Genomic DNA, 5,852 nt, shown 5'->3' with positions numbered 1-5,852 from the left:
CCCAGCTAACACAAATATTATAAAAGCACTCGGGAAAGAAATCCAACCTGCCTGACCTCAGTTTTGGACTAATAAAAAGTACAGCATGACCAGATTTCACCCACTTATAATAAGCAGATATCTTTAAAGGAAACCAAAGCAGGGTGCTGGTTGGTGTAAAGGACTAAGGCAAGAGATAAGAGTGGACAAAGTGATCACTGAGCACACAGGGCTCTGCTCCACCCCAGCTCCCTGCCACGAGATCTGTCTCAGAAGTGCACAGCTATCACTGTAAAAGGATGTTCACCAGCCTCACACAGCCAGGCTAGGGTGGGTAATTGCCCAAATCATGTCAGAGTCCCTGATGTTCATTTCTTCCCTCCCCACAGGGAGAGTGTGAGTAATCTTGTCTCTGAAAGTTGGGCAGTAAGTGAATCCAGAAGAATCATTGCCTTTCCTTTCAGCACTCTCAGCACTACATTTCAAAAGTCTGAGGATCTGATTTTTATTTCTTTCTGCTATGAGATTCCTCTGGTCTCTCTGGAGGAGAAGAACAATCCTCAGATGTGTAGAATGCTCTTCTCCATCCATCCATCCATCCATCCATCCATCCATCCATCCATCCATCATCCATCCATCCATCCATCCATCCATCCATCCATCCATCCATCCATCCATCCATCATCCATCCATCCATCATCCATCCATCATCCATCCATCCATCCATCCATCCACCATGAAGGTGAAGGAGGATTCCCAAGTTTCCCAAAATCATGGAGATGAGTCAGGCAGATGTGGGCTGGTGGCTCCAGCCAGGCAGGGATTTTCAAACCAGACATGCTGAAATGGATCGTCCATTTCTCCAGGGAGAACTGGCTTCCATGAGCTCTTTGGGATTAGTCAGAATCCCATCTCATGGGCAGAAGGAGCTTGTCACCTTCCTGCTCCTGGAACTGGGCACCCCAAAATCTTTCTGAGCAGAGCTGGGGACCCCAGTGCTGGCTGTTCTCAGCCTCTCAGAGACCTTCTGAATAAACCACAGGCTCCAATTTCCAGCCCATCCTGCACCCGTGCACCAGCCAGTGCCACCTCAATATAACTCATCCCAGGGACTGCCCCAGCACCAAAACCAGCTCCCAGTAAAAACACATGTACCCAGCTGTCCTGTGGAGTTCACCAGGAATCTGGTTTGCTGTTAGACAGCAGCAACAGTCTAGTGAGACAGGCAGGCAACAGAAGTTACTGGAAATACATCTATGGCTCCATAAACACTCCCTTTATTGATTGGAGAGCTGTTCTTGGAGCTCGCTGCTCTTGTGGGGCACAGGCAAGATGGGGACGGAGAGGAGCAGAAGGTACCACTGGGGTTGCCCAGCTCTGGAGCTGTGTTCCAGGCAAAACAACCATCATCATCCTCATCCTCATCATCATCATCATCATCATCATCATCAAAATCAAAATCACACTCTTATACAAGCAGTTACAATAACCAGCAGTGATGGTCACCATCCAAGCACAGCTTTTGATATTAAAGATGGACTTCTTTAAGTATCATTTGTTCAGCCAAAGAGAAAATGTTATTGTGAAATTCTGTGCAGTGTTTTTTGATCACAGGGTTTTATCAAACACTTCAGTGGAAAGTGGATGATCATTTTCTCACAAAAATCACTTTTTTTTTTTTTTTAACCATTACAGATCTCCTCTTTCTATTAAAATAATCAGTGAGAGATCCTGCAGATTTTTTCAAACAATTTTTAGTTACTGAAAAAATATGCAAAGTGAAAAAATTCAAAAAGTGGACTGAATTAAAATCTTTTTTTTTTTTACATATATGGCTCCCTGTTTGGCTCACAGGTTTATGAGGGTCAACATCAGCTGATGGAAATGTCATGGCTCCAGGCACATTGCTCCAGGTTTGGAGCAACACAGGGCAGCAGCTCAGTGAGGAACATCAGCCCTGGGGGCAGGAGGACAAACAGTTACCAGGCAGGACTTCACCTTTCCTGCTCCAGTTCTTCCAGATCTCCAGTTCACCAGCCAGGTTCAGCTCCAAAACCCACAAATCCACACAAGTGCCAAGAAAACTGAAGTTTGTTCTTTGCAGTCACCATCATGAAAAGCCAGAAAAATCATGAAAAGCCAGAAAAATTATTTAGACACCTAATTTCAACTGAAATAAAGGGGATGTCCTGCTGCCCATGGAAAGGTTCCTGCCTAATCCCTCCCTGGATCACATCCCATGCTTCTCCACTGCAAAACACATTGGAAAATGCTAATGGGACTTCCCAGAGTCCTGTTGCTCCCAGGTCAGGCTGTGTGAGGGCTCAGCTACTCTAATTAACACAAAGCCCTTACTGGGAAATGAGCTCTTCCCAACCAACACAGGAGAGCAGCTGTGGGTTAAAGTGTCCCATATCCTTCTGCTGCCAGCCTCTGGATAATTTCCTGACCCAAACTCCAACCTAAAGGCAGCAGGAGCCCCTGCCTGGATTCCCTATGGATGGTACTGAGCTGTGGGATCACATCCATCAAGGCAGGAGATGGCACTCCATAGTGTAGGGTCATGTCTGGGCTTTGATGCCCCAAACCCCTCCCTTCTGTCCCTGCCAAGCCGTCCTTTCCACCCCCCAGCATCCAGGTGAGTCCTCAGGTGCAGCAGGCCTGTTCACCAGGGAGGTGACAGCCAGCACAAGAAGGGGACACAGACACCAGGCAAGAGCAGGCAGCTGTGACCAGCACTGCTCCCACCTGCAGCCCTCCAAAGGCATCTGGCTGCCAGCAGCTTCATTTTGCAACCTTAGGGTCCCTTTAATGCATCCCCCCTCTCATTTTTATGGAATAGGCAAAAAAGTCATAGTAACTGATCATAAAATTTCAAACTCATTTACCTTTCAGGAGGCAACTCAGCACAGGCTGTTACAGGGCAATTTGGTACATCATAAAGTTTCCTATTAGGACAGAAAATAGGGCTGCTTGCATGAGCTGCCAATTGGAAATAAAATAGTAGTGGGGTCATGATCATTAGCACTGCTTTTTCTATTAGGTTTGCTTTCCACCAGGGTGGGAAGAGGAGGGAGATTTGGATGCAGGTGAAAACAGATGAGGCAGGTCTGGAAGACAGGAGAGAGGAGAGGAAAGGTTATTTTTTCGGTGAATGACGAGTCTGTTCCTGCACCTATTGAATTTGTTGTGAAGAGCCCCACAGGGTGATGGTGGGTCCAGAATGAGTCCCTGGACCACACTGGGGTGTCCAATCTCCTGCAACAGCAGCTGCACGAGCAGCTCAGCAGAGTGGCAGCTCCTTTGTGGTATTTGGGAACACAGCATATGTTTTCAAAAACAAAACCAAAACTTACCTAAGCTGAGGTAAAGACAGGCCAGAGTGAGAGCAAACCTGTTGGTACTGCAGCCAGACACTGCTGTAAATAAAATATCTCATCCAAATCTACCCTCAGCCTGAAGCCTTTCCCTCTTGTCCAGTCATTGTGGTCCGTGCTCTTGAGACTGAAGTCTCAAGGACATCCTGAGTTTCCTGATGCTATCATCCCATCCACAGGACAGTGGTACAGGAGGAAGGCATTTTGCTTCAGGAAAGCAGTAACAGAGCTGAAAGCAGCATAAATAATTATTTTATTTATGTGGAGGAGAAAAAGCTTCTTCCCCCTATCAGGAGTTTCCTCCTGCTGATGCTCATGCTATGAGCATGCTGACCCAGGTGAGAGGCTCAGCTCACCTCCACACACTGACTCAGCAACAGATCCCCACCATAGAAATCAGATCCACACCACAGAAATCAGACACCATGAAAGAAACTGGTCCATAGAAATCAGAAGGCATCAGCTCAGAGTTTGGGGCACTCAGGTCACACATGGCTGTGAAGCCCAGGTCATGAAGCAATAACAACATGATCTGTTTGTTAATATTCATCCCATGGTTCCCATAAAAGCCCTCATGCCCTCTCGAGGGCTCTGTCCTCTTGCATTATTTCTCACCATTTATTAAGACAAATTGTTCCTACACCACAGTTGGAAAACAACCAAAACCAGCAGCGCTGTCTCCATCTCGTGGGGAACAGAATCCCAGCCAAGCCATCTCACTGCTCACTGAGCACATCATGGGTTTGTTACCTCCCCATCCTCCCCTTGGCTTTTGGATGGTTTCCTCCCAGTTGCAATCTCCAGCTCCTCCTGTCCTGGCATTGCAATCATCCCTGGAGCATTCCACCCCTGCCTGCCCCACTGCAGGTGCTCCTCCTTTGTGGGGATTCCAACCAAGGGCACAGGAAAGCTTCCCAAAACTGTGTGTGGGAAATAACTTTTGCCAGCAGAGCACCATCTGGACAAAGAGCCCTGCCACAGCCATACCCATGGGCCTTCTCCAGCCTTGGAAAGCACCAGCAGACACAACCACCTTGTGCCTCTTCAGCAAAGAGCCCATCACTCATGGTCTTACAGCAGAGATGGGGAGGACACAGCTCCTGGAACTCGTGGAGCTGCTGCCTGGCTTGGCTTCCATCTGCTTTCACCTCCCAAAGGAGAAGAGCCAAAAGCTGGGCTCCCTGCAAGGCAGGAGGTGTCTCCCAGGGGCACTGTCTGCTCCATCCCCTCCCAGGGACATCACCCCTTGTGACTGCTCAGCCTGGGAAACACAGCCAAGCTCTCACCCAGGCACGCACCAGGTGTTCCCAGCGAGGCACCATGGAAATAAGGGAGTTCCATGGTGGGATTTTTGGTGACTTCCCGGCAGGCTAATGTGGGGATCCACTGAAAGGATTCCTGCAGCCCTGCTCTGGGTAAAAATGCACCCATGGCACAAACCCAGCTGGCCCAAGGGCTGGAAAGGCGCAGGTTCCCACTGTGCCTGGTCTCCCTGGACTCTGCACACCCCAGCAGGTGATCACAGCAGCAACATGAGCACTCACAGCACCAGGAGCACTGAGGGGAATCGCTCATCCTGTGGCCAGGGAGCTGGGCTGGCTTCTCCTCCTGCACACACACAGCCCTGCCAGCCAAAAGCACCAGCTAGGAATGACACTCAGATGGGCTGAGCTGCTGCTTCTAAAGCCAGAGAAGTCAGCAGCGAGGCTGAGGTCAGTGTTTGGTTCCAGCAGGTGTGTGAGGGTTTTCTGGGGGTCTCTTGGGGATGGAAGTGAAAGCTTTATGGAGTGCTGGTGGGTGCTCCTGACAGCTCTGAAGACAACACAGATTTAGCACAGACTGCAGCAGTGCTATCCCCTCACCATCTGATTTCTGAGTTCCAAAGGCTTGGGGTGACAGATAAAACTTTGCTACACCATATTTTTAGGTTTATGTTCCACTGAGTGGCTCTTCACATTTATTCTGAACATTCTCCTAAAAAAATTTTGCTCCCATTAATTCACTGTGATGGATTTGATAGCCTATAGAAGAGCTATCAGCCAACAGCAGGTAGTCCATGATGCAACTTTAAGTCACAGTCATCTTTTATGACCAGGATTCATTCCTTAAACCTTTTCTTTTCCTTCTAGCTTGCTTTGATTTGGGCTTTTCTTATTAATTAAATGGCAAGTTTCAGTAGCCTAAGATTGAATTATAAGTCTTGTTTAGAGGAAGGAGAATGATCAGAGCAAAGGGTGGAAGCTATATATGTAATATATACATATACTTAAGACATGGAACTTTGCTTCCAGACGTTTGGAACAAATTAAATAGAGGATCAAATTAACTAGTGATTGAATTAAGTGGAAAGCATCTCATTACCTAAAAGATGGAAACATGTGTCATTTTATAACAGCTAAAAATAAAGCAAGAATGGGTTGAAATGAAAAGCAGGAACCTGAAAATGTCAGCCAAATTTGGGGTCTGGTGAGCCCTCCAAATGGGAAGGCTGTAAAT

Source organism: Poecile atricapillus, chromosome 17 (assembly GCF_030490865.1).
Source record: "Poecile atricapillus isolate bPoeAtr1 chromosome 17, bPoeAtr1.hap1, whole genome shotgun sequence".
Lineage (NCBI taxonomy): Eukaryota > Metazoa > Chordata > Aves > Passeriformes > Paridae > Poecile > Poecile atricapillus.
Note: the sequence above shows the minus strand (reverse complement) of the source record.